The 17594-nt window shown below is 53.5% G+C and overlaps 1 long non-coding RNA gene across 1 annotated transcript; it reads left to right on the top strand.

Annotated features, from left to right (window-relative positions):
• The first annotated feature begins 304 nt into the window (after positions 1 to 304).
• LOC135288551 (uncharacterized) lies at positions 305 to 1069 on the top strand. Its single transcript, XR_010351617.1, has 3 exons — positions 305 to 408; positions 565 to 666; positions 1029 to 1069. It is a non-coding gene; the product is annotated as an uncharacterized LOC135288551 (long non-coding RNA).
• The last annotated feature ends 16525 nt before the right edge of the window (positions 1070 to 17594 follow it).

The raw sequence follows: 17594 nt of genomic DNA, 5'->3' as shown, positions 1-17594 counted from the left end.
GTGACGTGATCAGGATGACCATTCTCCTACTCAGATATTTATTCCTGGATAATGGTACCCCAATACCCAGCTCCCTTGCCCTGCAGCTGGCTGAGGCGCTCCTGCCACTCTTTGACCGCGTAAGGCTCTGTGCCCACAGCCACGGCCACTGGCTGCTGCCCGGGCACTTGGTGCCCTGTGGAGATGCAGGCCTGTGCCCTGCTGGACCCGAAGCAGCTGATGCTGAGCTCTTTTGTTCTTGCTTTCATACAGGATGATAGCCAGGTGCAGCTGAGCTCCATGATGGTCTTTCAAGAGATGCTGGAGTTATTAACGGAAGATGGAAAACATGCCCTGAAGTCACCCGTGCACCACAGCCTGCTGCCACTCTACTTCCACTGCCATGATGAGAATCAGATTGTTGCTGAGGTGAGGACTTATGGCTGGCTGCTGTCTCCCTGGCAGGGGTCTGGGCTGCCTCCTGTCCTGGCGCCTTGCAGGCTGCAGCCTCCCCCAGGCTGTGGCACTGGGATGCTCCTGTGCCCTGGGCTGTGGGGCCATCTCCACGTTTCTGCTGCTCTCCAGTGTTCTCGGGAAACGCTGCTTTGTGCAGCCAAGTTCCTGAAGAGGAGGGATATAAAAAAGCTGGTGAAGGAGGAAAAACTGTGGAAGTTCAGCAAGTGCCTGGTAAGGACAACCGAGAATCCCCAACCTCAGCCTGGAGAAGGCCCCTGAGCGCGGTGCTCAGTGTGCGGGGCTGGCAGCTGTGCCCCTGCCCGCTGCTGCACCCAGAGGCCGCGCGGGCTCTTCTCCAGGCTGCTGTGGGCCCGAGCCGGGTGCCCATGGAGCCCCGGCGCGGCGGGGCTGCGGGGCGGCCCCGCGGCTCCCCGGGCAGCAGCCGGCCCTCTGCCCCCTGCGGAGCCCGGCGCCAGCGGCTGCTGGCCGCGCCTCAGGGCTGTGCGGGCAGGGGAGGCCGGGGCTGGGCGCAGGGAGCGCCCGCCACAGGGGCTGAGCCCACGCCGAGCCTTCCCTGCTGCCGCTCTCTGCAGCTGGCAGAGGACACGAGCCGAGCGGCCGAGCAGCTGCGCCGGGCCCTGCGCTACCTGGAGAGCCCCCAGGAGCCCCTGCGAGAGGCGGCCATCAGGTTCATGGGTGAGCCCCGAGGCCGGGCTCCCTCCCCGGCCCGCCGCAGCTCGGCCCCAGCCCCGCCCGCTGCCCCGGCAGCGCCATCCGGGCCCGGCGCCGTGGAGCCCCGCCTGGCCCGGGCGCTGCTGCCGCCCTCTGGCAGCCGTGCCCTTGGGCGGCAGCGTGCGGCAAGGGCCCGGGCTAAGCCCTGCCGGGCCAGCAGGGCATGTGGCCGCAGCGCTGGCAGCGCCGCTGGCAGGGAGCTGTGCCGCTGCCGCCCTGACAGGCTCTGTGTTCACAGGGGTGGCTGGGCGGCACCTGAGGGGGCAGCCAGGAGAGCTCCTGATGATCTGCACTGGTGAGTGAGGGCAGCGGGCTGACACCAGTGGTTGGCGGGTGAAGACCTGCAAGCCCTGCCCCGGCTGTGGAGGGCTCTGCTCCCGGTGCAGAGGAAGGCTGCTCTGGGCAGAGCACACACAGATTTCAGGGCCACGTGGAGGATCCATAGCCAGCAGCTTCAGGCTGATCCCCTTGGTCCCTGCTCCCTCCTGGCCATGGCAAGAGCCGGCTGGGATGGCCCTGGCAGGGGACTCTGCTCGCATCCCCACAGGTCCAGGTTCTGACCGTGACTCTGTTCCTTTCTCTTGCAGCCCTTGAAGAAATGGCCAGTGACATCAGCCTTGGTGTCGGAAGCCTGGCCATTGAAACCTTGTGCATCCTGAGGTCAGCAGAGCGGGCTCCAATCTCCAGGTTCCAGAGGCTGCAAGATCAGCTGCGCAGGGTGTGGAAGGCTCGGCCGCGTCTCTCGCATCTCCGCAGGCTGAGCTGCTGGAGCTCAGTGGAGAACTAATCCCAGAGGCTCTTTTTGCTGGGACCCCCTGAGTAATGGGGAATTTTTTTTTTTCTTCTAAAATGTTCTCCTTTTTGTTTGCTTTTACTTTATAAATATAGAATGCGTTATAATACACAGGCTCCAGGATGTTTCTTTTGCTGCCCTGCATCCACAGGGCATAGATGAGGAGGGGGAAAATGGTGCTTGCACTCAGCCAGCTGCCCAGGCGTGCAGTGCTGCAGGGACAATGGCCAGAAGCCCCTTGGCCTGTGGTGGTTCTGCTGAAGCCTTTGTGCTGCCGGCAGAGCGGGTGGGCAGGGCCGGAGCTGCAGGGATCCCTGCTGGAGCGGTGCCTGGAGATGGCCACAAGGCCTGTGGCAGGCAGGAAGCGCCATCCGTGTCCTCCTGGCCGTGTGCTGCTGGCTGCATTGCTGAGGGCTCCCAGGTGCCTCTGGCTGGGGCTCCTCTGGAGCTCCTGTGGGGCTGTGGCGCTGCTGCTGGGAAGCTTGGCCGGGCTGGGGGAGAGCCTGAGGGGCTGGGGCACTGGGAAGCCCTGAGCAATTGGGTGTCAGAGGCCATGAGCAGCCCCCTGGCAGCCGCCTTGTTCCTGACAGCCGGCTGCTCTGGCACTTCCTCAGTGGGCGTTTGGAGGGAACCCCTGGCATCAGGTGTGGAACCCTGGTCCCGGCCTTTCAGGGCGGTGAGGCCAGGAGTTGTGGGGCTGGGCGTATGCCCTCCCTGTGCTCGAGACTGGAGCCCGCGGCCCCTCAGCCTTAGGCACTGAGCTCCAGTGCCTGCTTGCCGAGTCTTGTTCCTGTTGGTGTGGGGGAGGCCGAGCTCTCTGGCTTTAGGCAGGATTGAGCCAGAAGAGCAGCAACTCTGAGCCCAGAGGGGCTGAAGAAAGGCAAATAGAACAATTTTGGTGCCGACACCCAGGAAGGCTCTCCAAGTCCCGGGGAGATGGGTAGCCCTCGGGAAAGGAGCTCCCCACCACCAGACTTTTAAGTGGTCCTGAGACTAGACCAGTCTCCCTTGGAAAAGAGAGCCTTAATTCCAATAACGCGTAAGCAAATTAGTTATTATGAGCGCGCAAATGAGTCTCCTATCAGAGTGGCGGCTTAGAGGAGAAAGGGAGTACCCATATAAAACTTCTTTGTGCACCAAGACCCTCGTGAGGAAAGGAGGCTGTGAGTATCACGAGGTTTTGGGTCTGGGGGGCTGCTGTGTGCATGTGTGAGTGTGTGTGGAGTATCTGAGACGGGGGCTGGGCAGCCTTGGACCCCCGAAGTGAGTGGGAGCTGCCGCTACCGCGTTTGCGAGATCTCCGCCAGGAGACCGGCCGAGAAAGGAAGAAAGCAAGAAGTGAACAAGGGAGGCCCCTGGGAGGGATTGACCAAGGAAGGAAGGGAGTCCCTGGTCCAAGAACCTGTGGGAAGGTGCTTGAGCAGCAGAGAGTGACTCAGTAAGGAGACTAAGAAGAAGAGTGATTGAATTAGTTCAATTTGCTTTGAAGAGTTGATAGCTAGAGGTTTAGTATGTGATTAAATAGTGAGAAGAGGTAACCAGAAAAGTGTAAAATAAATGAAGAAAGGAAGGTAGAAATAGATTGAGAAAGAAGGAGAAAATTAATAAAGAGAAGTGGAAATAGATTGAGAAAGAGAGAAAAATAAATAGGTGTAGAACAAGTAGTTTGAGAAGGTAGTGTGACAGAGGAGTAAGTGAGGCAGTGGAACCACGGGGTGAGTGTGAGAAACCAAGATTCTCCTGCTACTGGAGTTTGGTGCCGCAAGGGATAAGTCAGGGAAAAAGTAAGTGCCTAAACCCAGGGGCTGCGGATTGTGTGAAAAATTCGCAGGAATTTGGAGGATCTGAGGACAGTGAAGGAAATTCTCAAGAAGAGAGCATTCCTCAAGACAGCCCGCTGGGGATGATGATACAGTTTTAAGATGAATGAGAATCCCGAAGGGGAAAAAGTAAGCAGAAAATGATTAAGTATTGTATGTTTGAATAGACAAAGGAAATGATCCAGAAAAATAATTTCTATTGGCCTAAGTTTGGATCATTTGAGGATTGGATTTGCCAGGCTCTAAATATATATGTGAATTCCAAAGAGCCTGTTAATCAGGAAGAGAGTGAGTATGCTGCCTTACAGATCCCTGAGGGGAGAAGTGGGTTGTTGTTCAGAAGCAAGAAGGTAAGGGTTACCCGTTGTATCCTTTATTAAGCAAAGAGCAAGCGGTCAAAAGGAACAGGCAGGAGCCGTGAGACCCATTGAATCATCTCCCACCCCCCTATGGACAACCTAAGCAGCTAGCTCAGCCTCGAGTGTCTGAGGGTCCCCCTGTGAATCCAAAGGCACCTCTTATTCAAGAGGAACCAGTGGCACACAGCACCAGAGGCAGGGGGAGGCAAGGGGAGGAGAATGATGGAGATGAGGGGGAAGAAAGGGAAAATCGATTATTACCCACTTAGAGGGGTTCCAATGGCAAATGCAGGACAGGGACCACCTATTAGTTGTGTGAGTGCTCCCATAAATACAGGGGATGTCAGGGAGTCTAAGAAGGAGATGGGCGAGATGCAGAGGACCCCGTTGGAGTGGCAAAATAGTTGGATGAGGTTTTGGCACCAAACACATATACCTGGGTGGAGTTGCAGTCTATCCTAGGAATTTTGTTTACCAGAGAAGAAAGAGAGATGATCTGACAGGCAGGGATGCGGATTTGGGACAGAGAACATCAGGGACCAGAGCGGGGTGATCAGAAATGGCCTGTGCAGGATCCAAATTGGAATAACCAGGATGTGGGACATAAGCAGAATATGAGTGATCTTTGGTGGACAATTATTCGAGGAATTTGGCAGGCAGTGCCCAGGGGGCAAAATATGGGAAAAGCTTTGAGTGAGCATCAAAGAAAGGATGAGTCCCCGGCAGCATGGTTAGAGAGATGAAAGGAGGACTTGCAATTATATTCAGGTATAGGTGCTGATTCTGCAGCTGGGCAGGTTCTTTTCAAACCTCGGTTTGTGGCGAAATCTTGGGGAGACATCAGAAAGAAGCTGGAGAAACGAGAAGATTGGCGGGACAGGGGGCTTCAGGAGTTCCTGAGAGAAGCACAAAAGGTGTATGTAAAGAGGGATGAGGAGAAGCAGAGGGCAGATGCAAGAATCTTGGTGGCAGCAGTTAAAGAAATGCAGGCAGCTTTGAATAGAGAAAAACCCTCAGGAAAGAACAAACAGCAGACATCAGGTCCTCTTTTTAGAAACCCAGGACCCACGTGCTTTTTCTGCCACAAGAAGGGACACTTCCAAAATTCTTGCCCTGCCTTTATGGGTACAGGACCCACCTGTTTTTATTGTCATAAAAAGGGACACCTACAAAAAAGTTGTAGGAAAAAGCAGCAAGATGAGGGAAATTTTCAGGAAGATTAGGGTGGTCAGGGGCTCTATTTAATGAAGGGGACTGAAACACCACCAGAAGAGCCCTTGATAAAGTTAAAAATAGGTCCCCATAGCGAAGAAATTATATTTTTAGTGGACACGGGAGATTCTAGGTCAACAGTAAGGAAATTACCACAGGGATGTAAGATAAGTCAGGAGAAAATTCCAGTAATTGGAATTAAGGGAGAGGCTTTTGCAGTTCCTGTATTTAAAGGGGTGCAAATAGAGACAGATGAGAGATTTGGAGTGAGTGACTTATTGTTGCTCCCGGAGGCTGAGAATAATTTGTTGGGCAGAGATTTAACAATAGCCTTGGGAATACAGATAAACCCCTGTGAAGGAAAACTCAAAATCTATTCTTTAAATGAAGAGGATAATCTGGAAATTAATAATACCTTTTGGCATTCAGGTGAAGTAGGGAGGTTGAACATTCCGCCCATTCAAGTTGAAATACAAAATCCAGAAATACCAATCTGAGTGAAGCAATAAACAATATCACTGGAGGGGTGGAGGGGATTAAAACAAGTAACTGAAAATTTAATATGGTAAGGAATATTAGAACCTTGCATGCCACCCCATAATACTCCCATTTTACCGGTAAATAAATCTGACAGGAGCTACAGACTGGTTCAAGATTTAAGGGCAATAAATCAAAGAACTATTCCTCCTTTTCCCATAGTAGCTAACCCATATCCTTTGTTGAGTCAATTGCCCCCTAATTACACGTGGTACAGTGTAGTGGAATTGAAAGATGCCTTTTGGACTTGCCCTTTGGATGAGGGCAGTAGAGATTATTTTGCCTTTGAGTGGGAAGATCCGGATACAGGTAGAAGGGAACAGCTTGGGTGGATGGTGCTACCGCAAGGTTTCACGGAGTCACCCAATCTTTTTGGGAGAGCATTAGAAAATCTCTTGAAATCTTTTGAGTTGCACAAAGGTATCTTCTTAGTCAGTGGGAATGGCCTAGAAGGGGGGGGCGGCAGATTCGTGGCCAGCTGATCCACTTGACACCCCCTCTCTTGTGGCCATGGCCAGAGCTGGGTGGGATGGCCCTGGCAGGATGGTCTCCTAGGATTCCCACCGATCCAGGCTCTGACCATGGCTCTGTTCCTCTCCGTTCCAGCCCTTCAAGCCCTGAGGAGAGATGACAGCCCTTCCCAGGCATACATGTTAGTTCAACAGATAGTCAGTGGGAGAGCTGCAGAACTGCCACAGAAGAACCAGAGTTTGTAGAAGACCTGCAAATGCCATGGAAGATGAGACTGCCTTGAGACCAGAAGAGACCAGCTGGAGCTCCAGGCACCGCTGATGATTGGCACAGCTGAGCCTGTGGGAAACTTGCATGGCTTCAGCCCTCTCCTTGCTTATAGATAGCTCCCACCCTCCAGCCCTCAGACTCTGCCCATCCCTTCTTTTTCCCTCCATTCTCCCTCCCTGTTCACGGCTCTTTCCCTCTAGTCCTCAGATCCTGCCCTTCCCCTTTTCTCCCTCCCAGCTCATCCCTTTGCTTCGCCTTCTATTAATAAACAGTTTGGCTCCTTCACTTTGCCTGCATCCCTGTGGAGCTGCAGCAGAACAAATCCGGGGCCCTGGGACACACAGGCCCCTGCTGCCGTTCTCTGCCACGCCGTGTTTTGTGCACAGACCCAGAGGAACGAGGGCAGCTCAGGCTGGCACGGTCCCTGTGCTGAAGGTGCAGTTTCACAACCCTGTGCAGGTACAGATCCTGCTGAGCACACGGAAGGCCAGCAGTGGCACAAGGAGCCTGTGTGTCAGGAGCCAAGTCGTGTCTAAGGCCCTGCCACATTTGATCTGCTGCTGTGCACGTCAGCAAGATAATGAAGAACAGACAGTGAAGGAAACCTTATGGTTGAACTGGTGGGAATGTGACCCTTGAGAGAAACAATGGATTGGTCAATTGATGGGAAGTTAACCTGTGAAAGAGGAACAGAACACAGTGGAGCTGTGGTTGGCATGGAGGTGGTATCAGAAGCCATTGCGGCCTCATCTGATGCACTGGCCAAGCGTGAGATGACGTCCTAAGTGTAAAAACTGCAGAGGAGGAGATGTCAGGCCTGGTTCTGGTGTGGAGGGATGAAAAGGACAAAATGCACGCCCTGTTGATGCAGGGGATGCCCTGAAGGTGGGTGGCCTGCCTGCCCCTCCCACTGGAGCACCACGCTGAGATCCCCTGAGAGGAGCCCAGTGCTCCTTGCTCCTCTCTGCTGACACGTGAGCCTTTGTCTGGTTTCGGGGTGGCCCTGGCTGTGTGAGGGGGGCTCCGTGGGCACGAGACAGCCGGTCCTGTCCCGCTGGGTCCCAGCAGTGCCTGGCAGCTGTCCTGCATCCACGTCAGGATGCTGGCCAAGAGCAGCCCTGGAAGCTGAGGCACAGGTCAGGGCCCATGGTGTTCCCTCAGGATACAGCAGTCCCGAGGGGTCTCCCTAATTCAAAGAAATCTGCAGACAAATGCACTGTCCACCAAAAGCCCTTTTCTTGAGCTGACGGGAGGGCAGGGGTCTGCACCCCACCAAAATGCTTCTCTGCCATGTATAAATTTCAGTGGGTTGATGTAGGAATTGCATCAAAAATACCATCCATCTTCACCCTGCTGAGGTGATTGCATAGGCAGGGGGTTAGAAATACATTCTGTCAGATTCCTGTACTTGAAGCTGATGTGCAGGCGCTGGCCAGAGCGGTCTCCATGGCCTAAAGCAGCACTTCTTCCTCATGGCTTCCCTGCACAGGGCTCATTCCCTACTTGCCCTTCCTTCTTCTGCTAGAATGTGTCTAAAGCTTTTTTCAAGTCCCTCTCCTGTCACGTTAGGCCCGCCAGGTTTTTCTTATGCTAACTGGTGCTAAGTACTTCCCTGTGTCTGTGCTAAGTACTTGTTTGCTTATGTGAATTGCTTGTGCTTGTGTCAAACAAAGGCCTTGTTTCATCCTCCCCTTCTCTTTATCCTGATGCAAATTCTTTTGCAAGATTCCCTCCACAGTCCACAGGACATATGTACTGTTATGCTGCTCTTTTAATTTTCTACCACATCCATAGGTTCATGATGGTTTAGAGGAGGGTTCATTTTTTTAAAAAGTAGAACGGCTTTTCTGAGGAAGCTAAAAATCTGAGGAGCTGTTGGTGATTGCAGATTTGTCCATCACAAGAAGACATCTGACTCATGATGTTCTCTAACTTTCCCTATTTTGGTGATGATTTTGGTAACTTCTTTGATACCAGTTTGAGTGTCCATAAGGCTCTGTGAGATGCATTTTTGACTTCTGCCACTAGCCATTCTATATTAGGCTGGTACAGCATTTGTTTTAGTACATCAATGTTCCTTCCAGTTTGGAATTTGGGTGCTTCATGATACACATCGTACGCATTCTGCATAATCTGAAGAGAAGTTATTGTGTGGTGCAGCTCAAGTCACATCCACTTTTGGTTGTGAATTACAAATAGAGAAGGTAGTACCATTAGCAGTTTCATTAAATGAATCTGTTGTAATAGTTGTGCAAGCAGATCTCACACAGGCCAAAATTGGAATTACACAGTATTTTGTTGCATTCTTAATGGTTAATGTAAAAGACTGCAGGGTTCTGTTCATTCTATGTGAAACTGACCAATTGCCACCAAGTGTGGAAGTCTTTTTCAAACTCCTTTGTGGTTTCATTTTTAGGCATGATTTAGTTAATTCTCATGGTAATTTCCCCCAGCTCTCCTTTTTTTAAGTTTTCCTGAGATTACAGACTGTAGCCACAGCTGAGCTGGTCTACATTGAAATGCTAAAGAAATGTTACCCTGTAGTTTCCCCATAAAGCCAACACCTGCTGGAAACAATCCTGCTGTGTATTGTTGGCCAGGGTGGTTAATAGGTTAGCTGCCAGGCTGTGGGTTTGGGCAAGTGTTAGCAGGGCTGATCTGAGAGGAGTTTGTGTCTGTCCAATATAAGAATTCACAGTGCTTCATTTATTGGCTAAGACTTCTTGATCAATAGAATTTCATATTCCCAGTTCAGACCCAAACCATCCCCTTAAGCCTTTTTTAGACCTATGATTTGGTGTCTGGGAATGTATCCATGACTCCCAGCCTTTTAGGCTTTGCTGTATGAATGGGTAGTATTGCTGTTTAATTTTGGATCTATTAGCCTGTATCTTTACCTCCAGTATTTTCAGAGAGTACCTTGGATTTAGAAGCAACAATTGTTCATTTGTTTTTCTTACCACAGAGTGAAAGACTATATTATTTCACACATGGATCCCGTGCTATGCCATTGTTTGCTCATGTAAAGTTGTTTGTTTTAATTTTAAATGCCTGTTGTGTGACCCATTCTGTTTCGCTCCTTGTCGAGTACCCAAGGCATGGTAACAGGTTTCTTCAGATACATTGCCTGCCTTTAGGCAAGCATTTCAGAAACCTTCAGAAACCTTACACTGGCCCCTGGTAGTATTACAAAGGACACTTACTTTACTAAATTTCCCAGTACAAATGGCTGAGTATTCTGAGTACCTCAGCCCATAAGAGGATGTAGTTGTGCTGTCAGGATTCCATTCATATCTGGGTTGCCATCACACGGTCATGACATTGGGCATGATATACCCTAACAGGATGATTGTGCTCCCGGCTTCCCCTCCAACTTGATTGGTGACTATTTCTGATGGCCTGGAATAAGCCAAGAATGAAATTCAGTTCTCAAAAGCAGATCCTCTATGAGACCTGTTCCATGTACTAAGCATACCAGCAGGACAATTTATTATTCTAGTGGCACAAGAGCTGCCTGCTGGAAACAATATTTGTTGGGTCGCACTCCTGGCAGGCTCAATTCCTGTATCTCTGTGTGATGATGGTCCTCCCACCCCACCTGTGCACTGCAGAAGAAGGGAACTATCTTGTGCTAGGTTATAGTCTCCCATTTTAATTTGCATAGCACAAAAATCCTGATAGGAATCACATGAAAATGGATTCACATGCTGCTTTTTAGAAAGGTCACGGATGCGCATGGTCACTGTAGTAATCTCGTCTAAAAGAGGTTTGTGAGTTTCAAATTCACACGCCATAGAGGTCCTGCTTTCAGGTGGGACAAGAAAGGCTGGCATGGAGTCAGGTTTCCCTCAATCTTCAACTGCTCATTCATTAATCCTTAAAATAGCATAAAGTGTTTTTACATTATTATTCCCTTTTAGCCAATTAGGTCCCAAATATTTTTGAATGTTCCATCTAGCAGGATCTCGCAGGCCAAGGAGATCATGATGTCATGACAGTCACCTACTGTGGCTTGGATTCTGATCAGAAATATCGGGAAGATGATGATGGTGTGAAGCGCATCTTGGTTTCTTCTGTTCTTTCTGAGGTCCAGTTGGGGACTCCTCTTGCCTTTTGCAGAAGTCTTTTAATTCTGGAACAGTGTAGCCAAGAGGTGAACGCTTCAAGCTTTAAAGGCTGTATAAGTGATTAAAAGTACCAAATAGAGTCCTTTCCATTTTGGGATAAGAGGCTTTCCCCCAGGGGATTTGACATATACCTGGTCCCCAGGCTGGATTTGTGGAGAGGAGCATCCTCTTGCTCCTCTGCTCAAAATGTGTTGATTTATTTGATGCAGTGTCCTGGTTTAGGGCAAGTTTGGGAGATAACCCCCAAAGGGGCTTCTCTACAAAAGCAGATTCAATTGCCCCTCCCCCCTCCAACCGGTTCGGGAGAAAATATCTCCTTGGAGAAAAGTGGAAAGAAACCTGTTTATTAAACAATAGAAACCAAACAATATTAAACAATAAAACTTCTCACTGATCCAAGGAAAGCAAACTCAGAACAGTCCCCTCCCCGGGTTGCAGCTCGGCTCACTCAGTCTTTGATCAGTCTCTCTGGTGCTGGAAATGCTGCTGCCCAGGCCCAGCCAGGGGGGCCACAGGTGGAGCTGCCGGTGCTCTTCTGGGTGTTCAGTGCAGAGCAGGCTTGAACAGGTCCAAGAAAAAAGGAAAAAATCACAATCCGGAGAACTTCTTTGCCTCAGCTAGCTAAAACTAACTAAAAGCAAGAAAAAGGGAAAAAAGGAGCTCTGTCCGGCTGTCTGTCCATCCGCAGACAACACAGTCCAGGAGCAGGATTGTGTAGGAGTGAGAGCAGTCTGAAAACAAACTGCGCCCTTCTTCCCTCCCTTCTTCACTGTCTGGAAGAGAGTCTTAAAGGTGTAAAACTTATTATTCAGTATAAACAGAACAAGACGACTGGGGATAAAAGCATCATATAGTCAACCCAGGACAACCATACAACGCTGTTTCGCTCTGAGACTGTGTCTCCACTTCTTGCATTCTTAGAGATGAACCTTGGAACACACACTCAATTTTCTGACTACTTCTACTCCAATTAATAGCATTCCATCCCCAAAGGAAAAAGGTAACAGTGTTGAGCACATTCCCTTCCTTATCTTCACATAAGCAAAGAATAAAATATGTTGCATTGACAGATTTAACACATGGACACACACACGATATTATACCAGACTTAATAAACTCTCTAAACCAGCTCCCAGTCCAAATTCCAGCCACATTTAATCAATGCCAGTTAGCATACCACTCCCGAACTCTGGGATTCTAACCCACCAAGGGGACGCTCGCCCCGACCCGGGACCGTGTAGGTGGGACTCCCTGTGCCACCTGTGCAAGGGACCCATCAGACTTGAACCCACATGGTGTGAATGAGCTGTGTAGGCGGGGGCCTCTGTGTATGACAAACGAGTGAGTATTGCTTTATACCACGGGTAACAAAGGAACAGACAGAACAAATGCGAGCGGTTAGTGATAAAGAGTTTTTCCATATGACATACTTCATGTCCTTGTCTGTCCCAGCATGGATCCAGGGTCTGTGGTGGCACCAGTTTCTTGCCTGTGGAATGTTCTACCTCCCCCAAGAGGAAAGAGGCAGCTGGAGGAAGAGCTTGCCAGGCTGCTCTCCATCCTTTAGCAGCAGCCCTGGCTGAGTGGAGAAGTCCCAGCCGAGCGCAAATGTGCCAAGGGAACAGCCGTGCACAGGAAGGCTCGGTGGGAAGGATGATCCAGGAACCATGGGCCTGGCAGCCTGAGCTTGCTCCCAGGAAAGGCCTTGGAGCAGATCCTCCTGAGGGCCATCCCACGGCACGTGCAGGGAACCAGGGGGTCTGCTGGAGGCTGGGAAAGCTCTGCGGAGGGACAGGGACAGCTGGGGGTCCTGGCGGGGTGTTGAGGGCTCCTGTGTGGGTGTTTGGGGGGATTGGTGTTGGGGGGCAGGTTGGGGAAGGAGTTGTCTGGAAGGGGAGAGGTCTAGGCTGGAATTGGAGTCAGTTTGAAGACAGCATCTGTGGTTTGGTGGAGCATTGGTTATGGAGGGCAGAAAGAATACCTGTGACTATGTCTGTTCATGGTCCTGATTATCCTGCAGGGAAGAAGAGGACTTGCATTCTTTTAGAGCTTCTATTCCTTAAGGGAATGAGGATGTTATCATCCGTTCATTGAAAACCATTTGAAAGGAAAGAATGGCCTTCTGTTCACCTCTGGGTAGTGTGATGTTTGTAAAGTGACTCCCAATGCATGACATCAAGGCACATGAGTTGCTGCTTTGAGAGGGGAAGGCAATTTCCAACTCTCATGTTCTCAGGCCATCACAATTGATTGGGGGAGTTTGCAACTTTTTTGGAACTACTTGAGTTGAGAAATGGAAAGTAAAGCTTTCCTGAAGTGAGGAGTCTTTAATGCCAGATTCTTCTGTGTCATCACGGTAAAGAGGCTTTTGTGCTGCAGGAAATTACTTTAATGAGAAAACACTTCCAGCATGTAGTACCAGCTTCTGACAGACACCAAGTGTTGCAGCAGAGCTCCAGGTGCTGCTGCCAACAGCCCCTGCAGGGAGGAGCACAGCTCCCAGTGCACGTGGGCTTTGGCTCCCTGTGGCACACAAGCCCCCCGGGGCACAGGTCTCTGGGGCAGGAGAGGGGCAGCAGCGCTGCCAGGGCTCGGGGGGTGGCAGCTCTGCTTGGGCGGGGACTCTGCCACACCTGCTGATGGCAGCGCTGCCCAGGCCCCAGGGCTCAGAGCAGCATTGGTGCCCTGGCCCACACGTTCCCTGTGCCTGTCACAGCCGCGGGTTTAGGATGGCCAGCAGCCGGGACGTGTCCCAAGGAGGCCATGCCAGCTTCCCTGGAAGGCCCTGTGCCCTTGCCAGCGCAGCTGCCTCGGCAGCCCTGGGGGCTCCTTCTGCTGCCCTGAGCCCGCAGAGCAGGGCAGCGTTTGCTGATGGGCTGAGCCCTTCCTAAAGATCCTGTCGGGCTGCCTTAGACACTTGGGGCCAGGGATTCCTGCCAACCGGGGCCACTTTGGGTGGGCTGGGGGCGGCCCCAGGGCAGGTGGCAGTGTGTGCAAGGTTCCTTTGTGACACACTGCAGCACGGTCACGGTGGCATGGAATGGAGGAGTGTGTCCTTTGTGACACGTGGTGACATAGGAGCTGGGGGTGACAAGAACACTCCACAGCTTGCAGGAGCAGGCGACGGGACAGGACGGGACAGAGCGGTGCTGTGAGGAGCCCCCGCACAGCACACTCGTTCCTGTCTGACCTGGAGCTTTTCTGAGGCGTTGTTCCTGCAGCTGACCTTGAGGCCAGACCTCAGGACCTGGTGACCTGTGGCCTTCCGAGGCTTCTGTTTGGCAGTGCCCTCGAGGGCAGAGTGTGGGACTTGGTGCTCCCGAGCTTTTCCAAGGCATCTGTCCTGCTACTAGCTCCAGTCACTGACATGGAGCAGAGACCCCCAAGAGACCCTAGGATGGCCTGGGTGGAGGAGGAGGAAGAAGGCTCTGGAGCTGACCCAGGAGAGGAGACAGAAGAGGTGGTGCCATTCCATCCACCACAGGAGGGTGAGTGGCAGAGTTGGGCCGTAGGACTGGAGCCTGCAGCCAGCTTGGCCCCATCCTGTGGCATATCCCATCCCATCCCATCCCGTCCCGTCCCGTCCCGTCCCGTCCCATCCCATCCCATCCCATCCCCTGGGGAAATGCCCATGGACAGGACGGAAGAGGGCCCAGGCAGACACCCCGCAGTGGCCGTGCTCCATCCCCCTGGGGCATCCCGGGGCTGTCCCTGCCTGGGGAGCGCAGGGCTGGGCTGTGTTCTCCGGCCTCTCCTGCAGCCCCTCAGCTCTGGCTGTGCTTGCTCTTTGCCAGATGCAGCCGTGGAGCGCACACAAGAGCAGCAATCCAGCCATGGCCGCTTCCGCAGAACAGCGCAGGTACCTGCAGCCATGCCCACCTGGGCTGGGCCTGCTGTCCCTGCTCAGCCGAGCACCGTGTGTGGAGCACTCCATGGAACATCCCTGGCTTCTTGCCCTTCTCCTACAGCTCGTTTGCAAATTCATCAAGAGGATTTGGCAGGAAGAGACCATCACCAGGGGCACTGCGTACAGACCATACTCGCCCATCTTCCAAAGCAAGACCAGTGCTGCCCTGCTGTATATGCTTGTAGAGGAAGATTGTTACCATCCAAAGCAAGTAAGCAGCCTGTGGCCAGCGTTTCATCCTCCCAGGAACTTCTTGGCCTCCCCAGCCACACCTGCTGGTCCTTGTGAGCCTTTGAGGCCATCACAGTGTGGTGGGATGGGAAGAACATCTCTGGGGAAGCTGGGGACATTGCTCCCTCTGGCAGCTTTCCAAGTTTCACTGTGCCTTCTCCAGGTGCCCGCCATGGTGAGGTACATCCACCAGTGGCTCCTGGCCAATGATTCCGCTGAGCACAGGCTGGACATGGCCCTGCTGGATCTCACTGAAGCACTGACAAATGACGCGGTCATGACGCTCCTGCGTGTGGCCCCGTCCTGTGACAGGTAAGGGCCCAGCTGCCCAGAGGGCTCAGGGCTCCCCAGCCCATCACCCTGCACAGCCTGGCCCAGGTGTCTGAGCAGCAGAGACTTCCAGGGCCCTCTGGCTGCTCCCTTTCCCAGCCCTGGCATGTCAGCCCCCGAGCCTGCTGCCGTGCTCCCTCCCTGCCCCTCAGGGCTCTGTCCCCACAGGGCTGGGCTGCCTGGCTGCTGCTGGCCAGGGGCAGAGGGCAGAGGCAGAACTGGCAGCCAGCTCAGCTCCCAGCGGTGCTGTGTCTGACACCCCCCTGAGACAGAGCTCTAACCCTGCAGAGCTGCCGCGGCCATGTGGAAAACCATCATGGGCTCAAGCAGGACTGCGGAGCTGGCACAGCTGGTGCTCCTGGATGTGCTGGGGAGCTGGCCGGAGCACAGCACGTGCACCTCCGATGGGGACAAAACGGGTGTCTTTGCCCTGGCTGTGAGTTTCTGCAAGTGGCCTTTGCTGGCCCCAAGGCTGCCTCTCCAGCAGCTCTCCATCCTCCTTCCCCCACTGCATCTCCCTGCCTCAGGCACTGGCCTGAAACCTGGCCCAGGGGCAGCTTCAGGGCCACCAGGCCCCCTGCTCCCCCTGCGTCTCTCCGGGCCTCTCCCTGCCACGCTCGGGCCCTGCCGCACGGACACCTCGGCACTGAGCGCTCTCTCTGGGCCTTTGTCCTTTGCAGGCAACTCTGGTGATGTGGAAGGTCCTCCAGGTGCCCTGCATCCCACGTATAATGAAGGTGTATTTCCCACACCTGCTTGTGCACCTGCTCTTCCAAGTGTTCTTCAGCACTCTGGATATGCCAGAAGAGGTGGATACCTTCTGGAAGGGATGCCAGGAAGAACACGGCCTTGCCACCAGCCCCAACAGGTGCTCCCATCCTAGAGCTCCTGTCCCTGCCACGTGGCCTGGGAAGGAGCCAGTGCTCCCAGTGTGACCTGGGCTTTGCTCTGCACACAGGTTTGCAGTGCGGACCCTCAAGTCCCTGCTCTGCCTTCTCCGCTGTGAGGATGTGGTGGTGGCAATGGAACGCAAGGGTGCCTGGGACACGCTGCTCTGTGCTGACACCCACCACTATGCCGTGGGTCTGCTGGCCAGGTGAGACCCCCTTCTCCCCATTGCTCCAGCCACTTGTGCTCTGTGCCCAGGGTGCCCCACACAGTCCCTGTGGCTGTGGGCCAGAGGCCCTTGTCACTGAGGGATGGCCAAGCAGACTGGAAAAGGCTGGGAGAGGAGGCTGATCTGGAGCAAACAACTCCCAAATGGCCCAGGGCCCCTTGCTGGGAGGGTGGTGAGGAAAGATGTGAACTGTGTGCGTCACTCCTGGCAGAGGTTTGCCCCACTGGCTCAGGGTCTGGTTTCCTTTTTCCTCTTGTCAGAGAAATTCGCCTGTCATCCATACACTTTTGTTGTGGGATTGCATTCTACCTGCTTGGCCTGCTCAGCAAAGAGATGCCATACTGGGATTTCCCTGCCCTGGCGTTCCTTGTGGAGGTGAGCCTGAAGGCCAGCGCTGCCTGGCTGAGCTGCCTCCCAGCTCTCTACCCTCTCGTAGCCGCAGCTGCCTGGGACGGTGCCCGTGCCCTGTGCTGCTGCCTGGGCCCAGCCCTGTGCGGTTCCGGGCTGCTGCTGGCCGGGTGCCCTGTCACTGCCCTGTGCCTTTCAGGTCCTCGAGTGCCTGGACTTGAGGGAATGCAGCGACAGTGTTCTGGAGATCATGACAAAGAACCTGCGGAGCGAGGACGGGGAGAGGCGTCACTTGGCACTCCGAGGCCTCGTGGTGCTGGGCAAGAATCCCTTGATGGTGAGAAGGGGGAAGTGGCTGAAGCCCTGCCGGCAGTGTGGGGCTGGAAAACGCTGTCACTTGGGCTTGGCTGGGCTTTGGGCCCGGGGCAGCTGCTCCCAGCTCTCCTGCCTCCCGCTTCAGCTGCCCGAGTGCTTCAGGACATGCTTTGGCCTCTAGGCCCTGCTGCAGCCGGGTGGCCTTTCACAAACTTGTGTTCCACACAGGCCGAAAAAATGTGGAGCCTGACTGAAAGTCTTGTGGAGCTCCTGGAGGAAAATGATAGTGACGTGATCAGGATGACCATTCTCCTACTCAGATATTTATTCCTGGATAATGGTACCCCAATACCCAGCTCCCTTGCCCTGCAGCTGGCTGAGGCGCTCCTGCCACTCTTTGACCGCGTAAGGCTCTGTGCCCACAGCCACGGCCACTGGCTGCTGCCCGGGCACTTGGTGCCCTGTGGAGATGCAGGCCTGTGCCCTGCTGGACCCGAAGCAGCTGATGCTGAGCTCTTTTGTTCTTGCTTTCATACAGGATGATAGCCAGGTGCAGCTGAGCTCCATGATGGTCTTTCAAGAGATGCTGG

The sequence above is a fragment of the Passer domesticus genome, chromosome 33 (assembly GCF_036417665.1).
Source record: "Passer domesticus isolate bPasDom1 chromosome 33, bPasDom1.hap1, whole genome shotgun sequence".
In the NCBI taxonomy this organism is placed as follows: domain Eukaryota; kingdom Metazoa; phylum Chordata; class Aves; order Passeriformes; family Passeridae; genus Passer; species Passer domesticus.
This window is presented reverse-complemented; position numbering and strand designations above follow the sequence as displayed.